The 19,374-nt window shown below is 39.1% G+C and overlaps 2 non-coding genes across 2 annotated transcripts; both read left to right on the plus strand.

Moving 5' to 3' along the window:
* The first annotated feature begins 467 nt into the window (after positions 1-467).
* Positions 468-575, plus strand: LOC112745402 (small nucleolar RNA R71). Its single transcript, XR_003173333.1, has one exon. It is a non-coding gene; the product is annotated as a small nucleolar RNA R71 (small nucleolar RNA).
* Positions 576-9,438: 8,863 nt separating this feature from the next.
* LOC112746566 (small nucleolar RNA R71) lies at positions 9,439-9,546 on the plus strand. Its single transcript, XR_003174444.1, has one exon. It is a non-coding gene; the product is annotated as a small nucleolar RNA R71 (small nucleolar RNA).
* Positions 9,547-19,374: the final 9,828 nt, after the last annotated feature.

The following is a 19,374-nucleotide window of genomic DNA, read 5'->3' on the forward strand; positions in this document are numbered from 1 at the left end:
TGTTGAGGCTTTTAATCCTTCCATGAGAAATTTGGATGATTTCTCCATGATGAGTTATAGGTGTTTCCATAAGGTTCACCTAAATAATTTACCTCTGCTATTGCAGGGTTCTCAGGATCATAAGCTTCTTCTTCAGAAGATGCCTCTTGAGTACTGTTGGATGCAGCTTGCATTCCATTCAGACTCTGAGAGATCATATTGACTTGCTGAGTCAATATTTTATTCTGAGCCAATATGGCATTCAGAGTATCAACTTCAAGAACTCCCTTCTTCATAGGCGTCCCATTACTCACAGGATTCCTTTCAGAAGTGTACATGAACTGGTTATTAGCAACCATGTCAATGAGTTCTTGAGCTTCTGCAGGCGTTTTCTTTAGGTGAATGGATCCACCTGCAGAAGTGTCCAGTGACATCTTTGATAGCTCAGATAAACCATCATAGAATATATCCAGGATGGTCCATTCTGAAAGCATGTCAGAAGGACACTTTTTGGTCAACTGTTTGTATCTTTCCCAAGCTTCATAGAGGGATTCACCTTCTTTCTGTCTGAAGGTTTGAACATCAGCTCTAAGCTTGCTCAGGTTTTGAGGAGGAAAGTACTTGGCCAAGAAATCCGTGACCAGCTTATCCCAAGAGTTCAGGCTGTCTTTGGGTTGAGAATCCAACCATAATCTAGCTCTGTCTCTTACAGCAAAAGGGAAAAGCATGAGCCTGTAGACTTCAGGATCTACTCCATTAGTCTTAACAGTATCACATATCTGCAAGAATTCAGTTAAGAACTGAAAAGGATCTTCAGATGGAAGTCCATGAAACTTGCAGTTCTGCTGCATCAGAGAAACTAATTGAGGTTTCAGCTCAAAGTTGTTTGCTCCAATGGCAGGAATGGAGATGCTTCTTCCATGTAAATTGGAATTAGGTGCAGTAAAGTCACCAAGCATCTTCCTTACATTATTATTATTTTCGGCTGCCATCTCCTTTTCCTATTCGAAAATTTCTGAAAGGTTATTTTTGGATTGTTGTAATTTAGCTTCTCTTAATTTTCTCTTCAGAGTTCTTTCAGGTTCTGGATCTGCTTCAACAAGAATATTCTTGTTCTTGCTCCTGCTCATATGACAAAGAAGAGGGCACAGAAAAAATAATAATAATAATATGGATCCTTTATACCACAGTATAGGGGTCCCTTTGTGAGTGGAAGAAAAGAGGGAGACAAAAAGTGTGATGTAAAGAAAGATACACAACTGTGAGGAGGGTTGAGATGTGAGATGAGATGTTAGTAAATGAATAAATAAATAGAATAAGATGGGAGAGGGAGAATTTTCGAAAAATATTTTTGAAAAAGAGTTAGTGATTTTCGAAAATGGTTTTTGAAAAATGTTAGTATTTTTCGAAAATTTTTAAAATCAAAAATAAAAATAAGAATAATTAGTTAATTAAAAAGAAATTTTTTGAAAAAGAGGGAAGATATTTTCGAAAATTAGAGAGAGAGAGTTAGTTAGGTAGTTTTGAAAAAGTTAAGAAACAAACAAAAAGTTAGTTAGTTAGTTGAAACAAATTTTGAAAAGATAAGAAGTTAGGAGGTTAGAAAAAATATTTTGAAACCAACTTTTTGAAAAAGGTAAGATAAGAAGATATTTTAGAAATTAGTTTTGAAAAAGATTTGATTTTTAAAATCTCAATTAATGACTTGATTCATAAGAAATCACAAGATATGATTCTAGAACTTAAAGTTTGAATCTTTCTTAACAAGCAAGTAACAAACTTCAAATTTTTGAATCAAAACATTAATTGATTATGTTATTTTCGAAAATTTGATATAAAAATAAGAAAAATATTTTTGAAAAATATTTTTGGAATTTTTCGAAAATAACTAAGAATTTTGAAAAAGATTTGATTTTTGAAAAAGATTTTGAAAAAGATAAGATTTTCAAATTGAAAATTTGATTTGACTCATACGAAACAACTTGATTTTAAAAATTTTTGAAAAAGTCAACTCAAATTTTTGAATTTGATGAGAGAAAAAGGGAAAGATATATTTTTTTGATTTTTTGAATTTTTATGATGAGAGAGAAAAACACTAAAAAGATGCAATGCATGAAATTTTTAGATCAAAACATGTTATGCATGCAAGAATGCTATGAATGTCAAGATGAACACCAAGAACACTTTGAATGTCATGATGAACATCAAGAACATATTTTTGAAAAATTTTTAATGCAGGGAAAACATGCAAGACACCAAACTTAGAATTCTTTAATGCTTAGACACTAAGAATTCAAGAATGCATATGAGAAACATGAAAAGACACAAAACAAAAAATCATCAAGATCATACAAGAAGACTTACCAAGAACAACTTGAAGATCATGAAGAACACTATGAATGCATAAAAATTTTCGAAAAATGCAAGATGCACATGCAATTGACACCAAACTTATGATATGACTCAAGACTCAAACAAGAAACAGAAAAAATGTTTTTGATTTTTATGATTTTCTAAAATTTTTTTTTGGATTTTTTTCGAAAATTATTTGTAAAAGAAAAAATAAGGATTCCAAAATTTTTAATATGAATTTCAGGAATCTTGCCATGTTAGTCTAAAGCTTCAGTCCAGGAATTAGACATGGCTCACTAGCCAGCCAAGCTTTCAATGAAAGCTCCGGTGCAAAACACTAGACATGGCCAATGGCCAGCCAAACTTCAGCATGTAATTCAGACATGACACGCCTGACATAATCATTCCCAAAGGAATTAGACATGGCTTTACAGCCAGCCAGGCTTCAACATACTTCATGAAACACTAGAATTCATTCTTAAAAATTTTGAATAAAAATTTTTGAAAACATTTTTATTTTTTTTGAAAACAGATGAGAAAATTTTAGAAATATTTTTGAAAATAAAATAAAAGAAAATTACCTAATCTGAGCAACAAGATGAACCGTTAGTTGTCCAAACTCGAACAATCCCGGCAACGGCGCCAAAAACTTGGTACGCGGAATCGTGATTACACTTTAAGTATGTAAAATTTATTGCTGTTTCTTTCCCTGGTAATGGCGCCAAAAACATGATGCCAAGACCATGGTTCACAACTCCGTGTAACTAACCAGCAAGTGCACTGGGTCGTCCAAGTAATACCTTACGTGAGTAAGGGTCGAATCCCACGAAGATTGTTGGTATGAAGCAAGCTATGGTCACCTTGCAAATCTCAGTTAGGCAGATATAAATTGATAATGGTGTTTTCGAATAATAAATAATAGAATAGGGATAGAGGTACTTATGTAAATCATTGGTAGGAATTTCAGATAAGCGAATGGAGATGCTTTTCGTTCCTCTGAACCTCTGCTTTCCTGCTATCTTCATCCAATCAGTCTTACTCCTTTCCATGGCTAGCTTTATGTGATACATCACCATTGTCAACGGCTACTTTCGGTCATCTCTCGGGAAAATGATCCAATGCCCTGTCACGGCACGGCTAATCGTCTGGAGGCATCACCCTTGTCAATGGCTTCATCTTATCCTCTCAGTGAAAATGATCAACGCACCCTGTCACGGCACGGCTATTCATCTGTCGGTTCTCGATCATGCTGGAATAGGATTTACTATCCTTTTGCGTCTGCCACTAACGCCTTGCAATCGCGAGTTTGGAGCTCATCACAGTCATTCATTCATCGAATCCTACTCGGAATACCACAGACAAGGTTTAGACCTTCCGGATTCTCTTGAATGCCGCCATCATTCTAGCTTACACCACGAAGATTCTGGTTAGGGATCTAAGAGATACTCATTCAGTCTAAGATAGAACGGAAGTGGTTGTCAGGCACGCGTTCATAGGGAATGATGATGATTGTCACGTTCATCACATTCAGATTGAAGTACAAATGAATATCTTAGAAGCGAAACAAGATGAATTGAATAGAAAACAGTAGTACTTTGCATTAATCTTTGAGGAACAGCAGAGCTCCACACCTTAATCTATGGAGTGTAGAAACTCTACCGTTAAAATTACATAAGTGAAAGGTCCAGGCATGGCCGAATGGCCAGCCTCTCTGATCTAAGAACCAGGCGTCCAAAGATGTCTAATACAATAGTAAAAGGTCCTATTTATAATAAACTAGCTACTAGGGTTTACATAAGTAAGTAATTGATGCATAAATCCACTTCCGGGGCCCACTTGGTGTGTGCTTGGGCTGAGCTTTAACTTTCCACGTGCAGAGGCCATTTGTGGAGTTGAACGCCAGGTTTTGATCCATTTCTGGCGTTCAACTCTGGTTTTGGATCCTTTTTTGGCGCTGGACGCCCGAATTGGGCAGAGAGCTGGCGTTGAACGCCAGTTTGCATCATCTATTCTTGGCCAAAGTATGGACTATTATATATTTCTGGAAAGCCCTGGATGTCTACTTTCCAATGCAATTGGAAGCGCGTCATTTCGAGTTCTGTAGCTCCAGAAAATCCACTTTGAGTGCAGGGAGGTCAGAATCCAACCGCATCAGCAGTCCTTCTTCAACCTCTGAATCTGATTTCTGCTCAAGTCCCTCAATTTCAGCCAGAAAATACCTGAAATCACAGAAAAATACACAAACTCATAGTAAAGTCCAGAAATGTGAATTTAACATAAAAACTAATGAAAACATCCCTAAAAGTAACTAGATACTACTAAAAACATACTAAAAACAATGCCAAAAAGCGTATAAATTATCCGCTCATCATGCGTGCTCCCTTCCATGGCAAGCTATAGGATCCTCTTGGATGAAAAATACCAGGTACGATTTCTGCACGGCTAATCAACTGTCAGATTTCTCGTCTCGGATGAAAAATACCAGGTACAGCTACCGCACGGCTAATCATCTATCGGTTCTCACTAGCGTCGGAATAGGATCTCTCTATCCTTTTGCACACTGTCACTGTGCCCAACATTCGCAAGTTTGAAGCACGTCACAGTCATCCCTTCCCAGATCCTACTCGGAATACCACAGACAAGGTTTAGACTTTCCGGATCTCAGGAATGCTGCTAATTGGTTCTAGCCTATACCACGAAGGTTCTAATCACGGATTCGGATGCTCTGTTGTCAGGAGAGACGATGCAAATCATGGCTTAGAGACCCAAGAGAATATACTCCGAATGTCGTCCAATGACTACGTTGAACATCATGTAGACCGCTTTTTCTTTTTCTTTCTATTTTTTTTCGCTATATTTTTTTTCTTTTTTTTTTTTCTGCAAGCTTTGTTCTTTGTTGCTTTTTCTTGCTTCAAGAATCATTTTTATGATTTTTTCAGATTATCAAATAACATGTCTCCTTGTCATCATTCTTTCAAGAGCCAACATATTTAACATTCTTAAACAACAACTTCAAAAGACATATGCACTATTTAAGCATTCATTCAGAAAACAAAAAGTGTTGTCACCACATCAATATAATTAAACTAAGTTCAAGGATAAATTCGAAACTCATGTACTTCTTGTTCTTTTGAATTAAAACATTTTTCATTTAAGAGAGGTGATGGATTCATAGGATATTCATAACTTTAAGACATAGTTACTAACTACTAATGATCATGTAATAAGACACAAACATGGATAAGCACTTAACATTAAGGAAACGAAAAACAGAAAATAAGAACAAGGAATGAGTCCACCTTAGTAATGGTGGCATTTCCTTCTTGAGGAACCAATGATGTCCTTGAGCTCTTCTATGTCTCTTCCTTGTCTTTGTTGCTCCTCCCTCATTGCTTTTTGATCTTTTCTTATTTCATGAAGGATGATGGAGTGCTCTTGATGTTCCACCCTTAATGGTCCCATGTTGGAACTTAATTCTCCTAGGGAGGTGTTGATTTGCTCCCAATAGTTTTGTGGAGGAAAATGCATTTGAGGCATCTCCGGGATCTCATGGTGATGAGCTTCATGTGTCTCTTGAGATCCATGAATGGGCTCTCTTGCTTGCTCCATCCTTTTCTTAGTGATGGGCTTCTCTTCCTCAATGGGAATGTCTCCTTCTATGAAAGCTCCAGCTGAGTAACATAGATGGCAAATAAGATGAGGAAAAGCTAGCCTTGCCCCAGGAGAGGGCTTTTCGGCTATTTTGTAGAGTTCAAGGGAGATGACTTCATGAACTTCTACTTTCTCTCCAATCATGATGCTATGAATCATGATGGCCCGATCCACAGTAACTTCAGATCGGTTGCTAGTGGGGATGATGGAGCGTTGGATGAACTCCAACCATCCTCTAGCCACGGGCTCGAGGTCCAGTCTTCTTAATTGAACTGGATTGCCTTTGGAGTCAATCTTCCATTGAGCTCCTTCCACACATATGTCTATGAGGACTTGGTCCAACTTTTGATTAAAGTTGACCCTTCTAGTGTAGGGGCGTGCATCTCCTTGCATCATAGGCAAGTTAAACGCCAACCTCACATTTTTCGGACTAAAATCTAAGTATTTCCCCCAAACCATTGTAATATAATTCTTTGGGTTTGGGTTCTTACATCATGGTTCCTAGTGATCCATGCATTGGCATAGAACTCTTGAACCATTAGGATGCCGACTTGTTGGATGGGGTTTGTTAGAACTTCCCAACCTCTTCTTTGGATTTCATGTCGGATCTCCGGATACTCATTCTTCTTGAGCTTGAAAGGGACCTCAGGGATCACCTTCTTCTTGGCCACAACATCATAGAAGTGGTCTTGATGAGCTTTGGAGATGAATCTTTCCATCTCCCATGACTCGGAGGTGGAAGCTTTTGTCTTCCCTTTCCCTTTTCTAGAGGATTCTTCGGTCTTAGGTGCCATCAATGGTAATGGAAAAACAAAAAGCTTATGCTTTTACCACACCAAACTTAAAATACTGCTCGCCCTCGAGCAAGAGAAGAAAGAAGAGATGAAGAAGAAGAAGAAATGGAAGAGAGAGGGGAGGGTTGTATTCGGCCAAGAAGGGGAAGAGAGGGTTGTGTTGTGTGAAAATGAAGAAGAATGGAGGGCTATATATAGGGAAGGGAGGGGGGGTAAGGTTTCGGCCATATAGGGTGGGTTTGGGTGGGAAATTGATTTTGAATTTTGAAGGTAGGTGGTGTTTATGAGGTAGGTTTATGGGGAAGAGTGGATGGATCTGAGTGGTGAAGTGGTGATAGGGAAGAGAGATTGAGGTGATTGGTGAAGAGTTTTGGGGAAGAGTGTTTATGGGATTGTGTGAAAGAGGGGTGAGAAGAAGTGAGTGGAGGTAGGTGGGGATCCTGTGGGGTCCACAGATCCTGAGGTGATCCTGTGGGGTCCACAGATCCTGAGGTGTTCAAGGATTTACAACCTTGCACCAAATTAGGCATGCAAAATGCCCTTGCACACAACTCTGGGCATTCAGCGCCAGATTGGTGCTTGTTCTGGGTGTTGAACGCCCATTTGTTGCCCATTTCTGGCGTTGAACGCCAGAACCATGCTTGTTCTGGGCGTTCAGCGCCAGCTCTTCTCCAGGGTGCAATTCTGGCGTTCAAACGCCCAGATGCTGCCCATTTTGGGCGTTCAGCGCCAGAACCATGCTCTGTTCTGGCGTTGAACGCCAGCTAGATGCTTCTTACTGGCGTTTAAACGCCAGTAAGGTCTTCCTCCAGGGTGTGATTTTTCTTCTGTTATTTTTGATTCTGTTTTCAATTTTTATATTTATTTTGTGACTCCACATGATCATGGACCTAATAAAACATGAAAGAACAAGAAAAATAGAATTAGATAAATAAAAATTGGGTTGCCTCCCAACAAGCGCTTCTTTAATGTCAATAGCTTGACAGTGGGCTCTCATGGAGCCTCACAGATGTTCAGAGCATTGTTGAGACTCCCCAACACCAAACTTAGAGTTTGGATATGGGAGTTCAACACCAAACTTAGAGTTTGACTGTGGGGGCTCTGGTTGACTCTGTTTTGAGAGAAGCTTACTATGCCTCTTTTCCATGTTTACAGAAGGATAACCTTGAGTTGTAAACACAAGGGAGTCCCCATTCAATTGAAGGACTAATTCACCTCTGTCAACATCAATCACAGCTCTTGCTGTGGCTAGGAAGGGTCTTCCAAGGATGATGAATTCATCCTCATTCTTCCCAGTATCCAAGATTATGAAATCAGCAGGGATGTAAAGGCCTTCAACCTTTACTAACACGTCCTCTACTTGTCCATAAGCCTGTTTTCTTGAATTGTCTGCCATCTCTAATGAGATTTTAGCAGCTTGTACCCCATAGATTCCCAGTTTCTCTATTACAGAGAGGGGCATGAGGTTTATCCCTGAACCAAGGTCACACAGAGCCTTTTCAAAGATCATGTTGCCTATGGTACAAGGTATTACGAACTTTCCAGGATCCTGTTTCTTCTGAGGCAATCTCAGTTGATCCAGATCACTTAGTTCATTGGTAAACAAGGGAGGTTCATCTTCCCAAGTCTCAATACCAAATAATTTGGCATTCAGCTTCATGATTGCACCAAGGTACTTGGTAACTTACTCTTCAGTAACATCCTCATTCTCTTCAGAAGATGAATACTCATCAGAGCTCATGAATGGCATAAGGAGGTTCAATGGAATCTCTATGGTCTCTAGATGAGTCTCAGATTCTGTTGGTTCCTCAGAGGGAAACTCCTTATTGATCACTGGACGTCCCAGGAGGTCTTCCTCCTTGGGATTCACGTCCTCTCCTTCCCTTACAGGTTCGGCCATGGTGATCAATTTAATGTCCTTGCACTCTCCTTTTGGATTTTCTTCTGTATTGCTTGGGAGAGTACTAGGAGGGATTTCAGTGATCCTTTTACTCAGCTGGCCCACTTGTGCCTCCAAATTTCTAATGGAGGACCTTGTTTCATTCATGAAACTTACAGTGGCGTTGGACAGATCAGAGACTAAGTTTGCTAAATTAGAGGTATTTTCTCCAGAGTTCTCTGTCTGTTGCTGAGTGGATGATGGAAAAGGCTTGCTATTGCTAAACCTGTATCTTCCACCATTATTAAAGCCTTGTTAAGGCTTTTGTTGATCCTTCCATGAGAGATTTGGGTGATTTCTCCATGATGAGTTATAGGCGTTTCCATAAGGTTCACCTAAGTAATTTACCTCTGCTATTATAGGGTTTTCAGGATCATAAGCTTCTTCTTCAGAAGATGCCTCTTGAGTACTGTTGGATGCAGCTTGCATTCCATTCAGACTCTGAGAAATCATATTGACTTACTGAGTCAATATTTTATTCTGAGCCAATATAGCATTCAGAGTATCAATTTCAAGAACTCCCTTCTTCATAGGCGTCCCATTATTCACAGGATTCCTTTCAGAAGTGTACATGAACTGGTTATTAGCAACCATGTCAATGAGTTCTTGAGCTTCTGCAGGCATTTTCTTTAGGTGAATGGATCCACCTGTAGAAGTATCCAATGACATCTTAGCTAATTCAGACAGACCATCATAGAATATATCCAGGATGGTCCATTCTGAAAGCATGTCAGAAGGACACTTTTTGGTCAGTCCTTTGTATCTCTCCCAAGCTTCATAGAGGGATTCACCTTCTTTCTGTCTGAAGGTCTGAACATCCACTCTAAGCTTACTCAGCTTTTGTGGAGGAAAGAACTTGGCTAAGAAAGCCTTGACCAGCTTATCCCAAGAGTTCAGGCTATCCTTAGGTTGAGAGTCCAACCATACTCTAGCTCTGTCTCTTACAGCAAAAGGGAAAAGCATGAGCCTGTAGACTTCAGGATCTACTCCATTAGTCTTAACAGTATCACATATCTGCAAGAATTCAGTTAAGAACTGAAAAGGATCTTCAGATGGAAGTCCATGAAACTTGCAGTTCTGCTGCATCAGAGAAACTAATTGAGGTTTAAGCTCAAAATTGTTTGCTCCAATGGCAGGAATGGAGATGCTTCTTCCATGTAAATTGGAATTAGGTGCAGTAAAGTCACCAAGCATCCTCCTTGCATTATTATTATTTTCGGCTGTCATCTCCTCTTCCTGTTCGAAAATTTCTGAAAGGTGCTTGCTGGATTGTTGTAATTTAGCTTCTCTTAGTTTCCTCTTCAGAGTCCTTTCAGGTTCTGGATCTGCTTCAACAAGAATATTCTTGTCTTTGCTCCTGCTCATATGAAAAAGAGGGACAGAAAAATAATAATAATAATAGGGATCCTTTTTACCACAGTATAGAGGTCCCTGTGTGAATAGAAGAAAAGAAGAAGAGAAAATCTGAACTCAAAGAGAGAGAGGGGGTTCGGATTTTTGGTGAGTGAGGAAGTGAATTTTCGAAAATAATTTTTGAAAAAGAGTTAGTGGTTTTCGAAAATAGTTTTTGAAAAAGGTTAGTAATTTTTTGAAATTTTAAAATCAAAAGTTAAAATAATTAGTTAATTAAAAAGAAATTTTGAAAAAGAGGGAAGATATTTTCGAAAATTAGAGAGAGAGGGAGTTAGTTAGGTAGTTTTGAAAAAGATAAGAAACAAACAAAAAGTCAGTTAGTTAGTTGAAACAAATTTTGAAAATCAATTTTGAAGAGATAAGAGGATAAGAAGTTAGAAAAGATATTTTAAAATCAAATTTTTGAAAAAGATATGATTTTGAAAAAGATAAAATAGAAAGATATTTTTGAAAAGATATGATTGAAATTAGTTTTGAAAAAGATTTGATTTTTAAAATCACAATTAATGACTTGATTCACAAGAAATCACAAGATATGATTCTAGAACTCAAAGTTTGAATCTTTCTTTACAAGCAAGTAACAAACTTGAAATTTTTGAATCAAAACATTAATTGATGATGTTATTTTAGAAAATTAGGAGATAAAGATAAGAAAAAAGATTTTTGAAAAATATTTTTAAAATTTTCGAAAATAAATAAAAAAAATGAAAAAGATTTGATTTTTGAAAAAGATTTTGAAAAAGATAAGATTTTTAAATTGAAAATTTGATTTGACTCATAAAAACAACTAGATTTTAAAAAGTTTTAAAAAAGTCAACTCAAATTTTCGAATTTATGAGAGAAAAGAGGGAAAGATATTTTTTTTTATTTTTGAATTTTTAATGATGAGAGAGAAAAACATGAAAAATGATGCAATGCATGAAAGTTATGGATCAAAGTATGTGATGAATGCAAGAACACTATGAATGTCAAGATGAACACCAAGAACACTTTGAATGTCATGATGAACATCAAGACTTATTTTTGAAAATTTTTATATGCAAAGAAAACATGCAAGACACCAAACTTAGAAATCTTTCATGTTTAGACACTATGAATGCAAAAATGCACATGAAAAACAAGAAAAGATGCAAAACAAGAAAACATCAAGATCAAACAAGAAGACTTACCAAGAACAACTTGAAGATCATGAAGAACACCATGAATGCATGAATTTTTTGAAAAAATGCAAGATGAACATGCAATTGACACCAAACTTTAAATCTGACTCAAGACTCAAACAAGAAATACAAAATATTTTTTTGATTTTTTTGATTTTATGAATTTTTTTGTATTTTCTTTTAATAAAAATTTTTTTTCGAAAATCATTTTGAAAAATAAGGATTCCAAAATTTTTAATATGAATTCCAGGAATCTTATGCTCTTTAAACTAAAGCTCCAATTACAGGGTCAGGCATGGCTTAATAGCCAGCCAAGCTTTAGTATGTAACTCAGACATGACACGCCTGACATTCCCTATTCAGAAGAATTAGACATGGCTTTACAACCAGCCAGGCTTTAACATGCTTCATGAAACACTAGAATTCATTCTTAAAAATTCTGAAGAAAAATATATTTTTGAAAACATTTTTATTTTAAAAATTTTTTCGAAAACAAAGGAGAAATTTTTGAAAGATTTTTTAAAAATTTTTGAAAATAAAACAAAAAGAAAATTACCTAATCTGAGCAACAAGATGAACCGTCAGTTGTCCAAACTCGAACAATCCCCGGCAACGGCACCAAAAACTTGGTGCACGAAATTGTGATCTCAGGCAACGGCGCCAGAAACTCTGTACGCATGTCTTAATAAATCGTTTTTCATTCACAACTCCGATACAACTAACCAGCAAGTGCACTGGGTCGTCCAAGTAATAAACCTTACGTGAGTAAGGGTCGATCTCACGGAGATTGTTGGTATGAAGCAAGCTATGGTCACCTTGTGAATCTCAGTCAGGCGGATATCAAAAGGTTATGGAGTTTTCGAAATTAAATAATAAGTAAACATAAACTAAGGATAAAAATACTTATGTAATTCATTGGTTAGAATTTCAGATAAGCGTATAGAGATGCATTCGTTCCTCTGAACCTCTGCTTTCCTGCTGTCTTCATCCAATCAATCTTACACCTTTCCATGACTGGCTTTATGTAAGGATATCACCGTTGTCAATGGCTACTTTTAATCCTCTCTGGAAAATGGTCCGATGCGCTGTCACTGCATGGCTAATCGTCTGGAGGCATCACCCTTGTCAATGGCTGCATCCTATCCTCTTGTGAAAATGGTCCAAATGCTCTGTCACAGCACAACTAATCATCTGAGGTTCTCGATCATACTGGAATAGGATTCACCCTCCTTTTGCGTCTGTCACTACGCCCAGCACTCGCGAGTTTGAAGTTCGTCACAGTCATTCAATCCCAGAGTCCTACTCGGAATACCACAGACAAGGTTTAGACTTTCCGGACTCTCATGAATGCCGCCATCAATCTAGCTTATACCACGAAGATTCTGATTAAGAGATCCAAGAGATACTCATTCAATCTAAGGTAGAACGGAAGTGGTTGTCAGGCACGCGTTCATAGGGAATGATGATGATTGTCACGTTCATCACATTCAGATTGAAGTGCGAATGAATATCTTAGAAGCAGAATAAGTTGAATTGAATAGAAAAACAGTAGTACTTTGCATTAATCTTTGAGGAACAGCAGAGCTCCACACCTTAATCTATGGAGTGTAGAAACTCTACCGTTTGAAAATACATAAGTGAAAGGTCCAGGCATGGCCGAATGGCCAGCCCCCAAAACGTGATCACAAGATCAAAAATACAATCCAGGATGTCAAATACACTAGTAAAAGGTCCTATTTATACTAAACTAGTTACTAGGGTTTACAGATGTAAGTAATTGATGTATAAATTCACTTCCGGGGCCCACTTGGTGTGTGCTTGGGCTGAGATTGAATGTTACATGTGTAGAGGTCAATCTTGGAGTTGAACGCCAGTTTGTAACTGGTGCACGAAATTGTGATGTCCAGGCTCAAACAATCCCTGGCAACGTGAGCAACTTGGTACGCGCAATCGTGATTACACTTTGATTATGTAAAATTTATGGCTCTTTCTTTCCCTGGCAATGGCGCCAAGAACATGGTGCTAATACCATGGTTCACAACTTCGATACAACTAACCAGCAAGTGCACTGGGTCGTCCAAGTAATACCTTACGTGAGTAAGGGTCGAATCCCACGGAGATTGTTGGTATAAAGCAAGCTATGGTCACCTTGCAAATCTCAGTTAGGCAGATATAAATTGATAATGGTGTTTTCAAATTTAATATAATAAAATAGGGATAGAAATACTTATGTAATTCATTGGTGAGAATTTCAGATAAGCGAATGGAGATGCCTTCGTTCCTCTGAACCTCTGCTTTCCTGCTATCTTCATCCAATCAGTCTTACTCCTTTCCATGGCTGGCTTTATGCAAGGGCATCACCGTTGTCAGTGGCTACATCCCCTCCTCTCAGTGAAAAATATGCTCACATGCTCTGTCACAGCACGGCTAATCATCTGTCGGTTCTCGATCATGCTGGAATAGGATTCACCCTCCTTTTGCGTCTGTCACTAACGCCCAGCACTCGCGAGTTTGAAGCTCGTCACAGCCATTCAATCATTGAATCCTACTCGGAATACCACAGACAAGGTTTAGACTTTCCGGATTCTCTTGAATGCCGCCATCATTCTAGCTTACGCCACGAACATTCTGGTTAGGAGATCTAAGAGATATTCATTCTAGCTTATTTCATGTAGAACGGAAGTGTTTGTCAGGCACGTGTTCATAGGGGAGAATGGTGATGAGTGTCACACATAATCATCACCTTCATCACGTTCTTGGGTGCGAATGGATATCTTAGAAGCGAAATAAGATGAATTGAATAGAAAATAGTAGTACTTTGCATTAATTTTTGAGGAACAGCAGAGCTCCACACCTTAATCTATGGAGTGTAGAAACTCTACCGTTAAAAATACATAAGTGAGAGTCCAGGCATGGCCGAGATGGCCAGCTCTCAAACGTGATCTAAGATAGCATACAACTGATCAAAGATGGTCAAAAAGACTAGTAAAAGGTCCTATTTATAATAAACTAGCTACTAGGGTTTACAGAAGTAAGTAATTGATGCATAAATCCACTTCCGGGGCCCACTTGGTGTGTGCTTGGGCTGAGCTTGAGTGTTACACGTGTAGAGGTCATTCCTGGAGATGAACGCCAGCTTTTGTGCCAGTTTGGGCGTTCAACTCTGGTTTTGGCTCCTTTTCTGGCGCTGGACGCCAGATTTGGGTAGAAAGCTGGCGTTTAACGCCAGTTTACGTCTACTATTCTTGGCCAAAGTATGGAATATTATACATTGCTGGAAAGCCCTGGATGTCTACTTTCCAACGCAATTGGAAGCGCACCATTTCGAGTTCTGTAGCTCTAGAAAATCCACTTTGAGTGCAGGGAGGTCAGAATCCAACAGCATCAGCAGTCCTTTTTCAACCTCTGAATCTGATTTCTGCTCAAGTCCCTCAATTTCGGCCAGAAAATACCTGAAATCACAGAAAAACACACAAACTCATAGTAAAGTCCAGAAATGTGAATTTAACATAAAAACTAATGAAAACATCCCTAAAAGTAACTAGATCCTACTAAAAACATACTAAAAACAATGTCAAAAAGCGTATAAATTATCCGCTCATCACAACACCAAACTTAAATTGTTGCTTGTCCCCAAGCAACTGAAAATCAAATAGGATAAAAAGAAGAGAATATACTATAAATTCCAAACTATCAATGAAACATAGCTCCAATCAGATGAGCGGGACTTATAGCTTTTTGCCTCTTGAATAGTTTTGGCATCTCACTTTATCCATTGAGGTTCAGAATGATTGGCATTTATAGGAACTCAGAGTTCAGATAGTGTTATTGTTTCTCCTAGTTCAGTATGATGATTCTTGAACACAGCTTCTTTATGAGTCTTGGCCGTGGCCTTAAGCACTTTGTTTTCCAATATTACCACCGGATACATAAATGCCACAGACACATAATTGAGTGAACCTTTTCAGATTGTGACTCAGCTTTGCTAAAGTCCCCAATTAGAGGTGTCCAGGATTTTTAAGCACACTCATTTTTTTTTTGCTTTGGACCTTGACTTTAACCGCTCAGTCTCAAGTTTTCACTTGACACCTACACGCCACAAGCACATGGTTAGGGACAGCTTGGTTTAGCCGCTTAGACCAGGATTTTATTCCTTTAGGCCCTCCTATCCACTGATGCTCAAAGCCTTGGGATCCTTTTTATTTTCCCTTGCCTTTTGGTTTTAAGGGTTATTGGCTTTTTCTGCTTGCTTTTTCTTTTTCTTTCTATTTTTTTTCTATTTTTTTTGCCCCCTTTTTTTTTCTGCAAGCTTTGTTCTTTGCTGCTTTTTCTTGCTTCAAGAATCATTTTTATGATTTTTCAGATTATCAAATAACATGTCTCCTAGTCATCATTCTTTCAAGAACCAACATATTTAACATTCTTAAACAACAACTTCAAAAGACATATGCACTGTTCAAGCATACATTCAGAAAACAAGAAGCATTGTCACCACATCAATATAATTAAGCTAAGTTCAAGGATAAATTCGAAACTCATGTACTTGTTGTTCTTTTGAATTAAAACATTTTTCATTTAAGAGAGGTGATGGATTCATAGGACATTCATAACTTTAAGACAAAGTTACTAACTACTAATGATCATATAATGAAGACACAAACATGGATAAGCACACAACATAGAAAACGAAAAACAGAAGAAATAAGAACAAGGAATGAATCCACCTTAGTGATGGTGGCGTTTCCTTCTTGAGGAACCAATGATGTCCTTGAGCTTTTCTATGTCTCTTCCTTGCCTTTGTTGCTCCTCCCTCATTGCTTTTTGATCTTCTCTTATTTCATGAAGCATGATGGAGTGCTCTTGATGTTCCACCCTTAGTTGTCCCATATTGGAACTCAATTCTCCTAGGGAGGTGTTGATTTGCTCCCAATAATTTTGTGGAGGAAAGTGCATTTGAGGCATCTCCGGGATCTCATGTAAATGAGCTTCATGCGCCTCTTGAGCTCCATGATTGGGCTCTCTTGCTTGCTCCATCTTTTTCTTAGTGATGGGCTTGTCCTCTTTAATGAGGATATCTCCCTCTATGTCAATCCCAGCCGAATTGCATAGGTGGCAAATGAGGTGAGGAAAGGCTAACCTTGCCATAGTGGAGGACTTGTCAGCCACCTTGTAGAGTTCTTGAGGTATAATCTCATGAACTTCCACCTCTTCTCCAATCATGATACTATGGATCATGATGGCCCGGTCTATAGTAACTTCAGACCGGTTACTAGTGGGAATGATTGAGCATTGAATGAACTCCAACCATCCTCTAGCTACAGGCTTGAGGTCCAATCTTCTTAGTTGAACCGGCTTGCCTTTGGAGTCAACCTTCCATTGAGCTCCTTCTACACATATGTCCATAAGGACTTGGTCCAACCTTTGATCAAAGTTGACTCTCCTTGTGTAGGGACGTGCATTCTCTTCCATGTTTGGCAAGTTGAACGCCAACCTCACATTTTCCGGACTAAAATCTAAGTATTTCCCCCGAACCATTGTAACATAGTTCTTTGGATCCGGGTTCTTACTTTGATCATGGTTCTTGGTGATCCATGCATTGGCATAGAACTCTTGAACAATTAGGATGCCGACTTGTTGGATGGGATTTGTTAGAACTTCCCACCCTCTTCTTTGAATTTCATGTCGGATCTCCGGATACTCATTTCTTTTGAGTTTGAAAGGGACCTCGGGGATCACCTTCTTCTTGGCCACAACATCATAGAAGTGGTCTTGATGGGCTTTGGAGATGAACCTTTCCATCTCCCATGACTCGGATGTGGAAGCTTTTGTCTTCCCTTTCCCCTTTCTAGAGGATTCTCCGGTCTTAGGTGCCATCAATGGTAATGGAAAGACAAAAAGCTTATGATTTTACCACACCAAACTTAGAATTTTGCTCGCCCTCGAGCAATAAAAGAAAGAATAGATGAAGAAGAAGAAGAAATGGAGGAGAGGGAGACGGTGATGTGGTTCGGCCAAGAAGGGTGTAGAGGGGTGTGTTGTGTGAATTTGATGAAGAATGGAGGGCTTTATATAGGGAAGGGAGGGGGGAAAGGTTTCGGCCATATGGGTGGGTTTGGGTGGGAAATTGGTTTTGAATTTTGAAGGTAGGTGGAGTTTATGAGGTAGGTTTATGGGGAAGAGTGGATGGATGTGAGTGGTGAAGAGGTGATGGGGAAGAGAGTTTGAGGTGATTGGTGAAGGGTTTTTGGGGAAGAGTGTTTATGGGGTTGTGTGAAAGAGAGTGGTGAGAAGAAGTGAGTGGAGGTAGGTGGAGATCCTGTGGGGTCCACAGATCCTGAGTGGATCCTGTGGGGTCCACAGATCCTGAGGTGTTCAGGGATTTACATCCCTGCACCCATTAGGCATATAAAAATGCCTTTGCACACAACTCTGGGCGTTCAGCGCCAGGTTGGTGGCCATTTTGGGCGTTCAACGCCCATTTGTGTGCCATTTCTGGCGTTGAACGCCAGAACCAAGCCTGTTCTGGCGTTCAGCGCCTAGAAGCTGCCTATTTTGGGCGTTCAGCGCCAGAACCATGCTCTGTTCTGGCGCTGAACGCCAGACAGATGCTCCTCCAGGGTGTAATTTTTCTTCTGCTGTTTTTGATTCCGTTTTCAATTTTTATATTTATTTTGTGACTCCCCATGATCATGAACCTACAAAGACATATAACTAAGAGAAATATAGTTAGATAAATAAAAATTGGGTTGCCTCCCAACAAGCGCTTCTTTAATGTCAATAGCTTGACAGTGGGCTCTCATGGAGCCTCACAGATGTTCAGATCATTGTTGAAACTCTCCAACACCAAACTTAGAGTTTGACTGTGGGGGCTCTAGTTGACTCTGCTTTGAGAAAAGCTTTTTCTGCTTCCTCTCCATGGTTGCAGAGGGAGATCCTTGAGTTTTAAACACAAGGGAGTCCTCATTCCATTGAAGGACTATTTTACCTCTGTCAACATCAATCACAGCTCTTGCTGTGGCCAGGAAAGGTCTTCCTAGGATGATGGATTCATCCTCTTCCTTTCCAGTATCCAGGACTATGAAATCAGCAGGGATGTAAAGGCCTTCAACCTTTACTAACACGTCCTCTACTTGTCCATAAGCCTGTTTTCTTGAACTGTCTGCCATCTCTAATGAGATTTTAGCAGCTTGCACCCCATAGATTCCCAGTTTCTCTATTACAGAGAGGGGCATGAGGTTTATTCCTGAACCACGGTCACACAGGGCCTTAAAGATCATGGTGCCTATGGTACAGGGTATTATGAACTTTCCAGGATCCTATCTCTTCTGAGGCAATGTCAGTTGATCCAGATCACTTAGTTCATTGATAAACAAGGGAGGTTCAACTTCCCAAGTATCAATGCCAAATAATTTGGCATTCAGCTTCATGATTGCACCAAGAAACTTGGCAGTTTGCTCTTCAGTAACATCCTCATTCTCTTCAGAAGAGGAATACTCATCAGAGCTCATGAAGGGCATAAGGAGGTTCAATGGAATCTCTATGGTCTCTTGATGAGCCTTAGATTCCTTTGGTTCCTCAGAGGGAAGCTCCTTATTGGTCACTGGACGTCCCAGGAGGTCTTCCTCCTTGGGATTCACGTCCTCCACTCCCCTTGTAGGTTCGGCCATGGTGCTTATGTCAATGACCTTGCACTCTCCTTTTGGGTTCTCTTCTGTATTGCTTGGGAGAGTACTGGGAGGGAGTTCAGTGATCCTTTTACTCAGCTGGCCCACTTGTGCTTCCAAATTTTTAATGGAAGACCTTGTTTCATTCATGAAACTCACAGTGGCCTTGGATAGATCAGAGACTAGATTTGCTAAATTAGAAGCATTTTGTTCAGAGTTCTTTGTCTGTTGCTGAGTGGATGATGGAAAAGGTTTATTATTGTTAAACCTGTTTCTTCCACCATTATTAAAGCCTTGTTGAGGCTTTTGATCCTTCCATGAGAAATTTGGATGATTTCTCCATGATGAGTTATAGGTGTTTCCATAAGGTTCACCTAAGTAATTCACCTCTGCTATTGCAGGGTTCTCAGGATCATAAGCTT

Source organism: Arachis hypogaea, chromosome 14, assembly GCF_003086295.3.
Source record: "Arachis hypogaea cultivar Tifrunner chromosome 14, arahy.Tifrunner.gnm2.J5K5, whole genome shotgun sequence".
In the NCBI taxonomy this organism is placed as follows: Eukaryota; Viridiplantae; Streptophyta; class Magnoliopsida; order Fabales; family Fabaceae; genus Arachis; species Arachis hypogaea.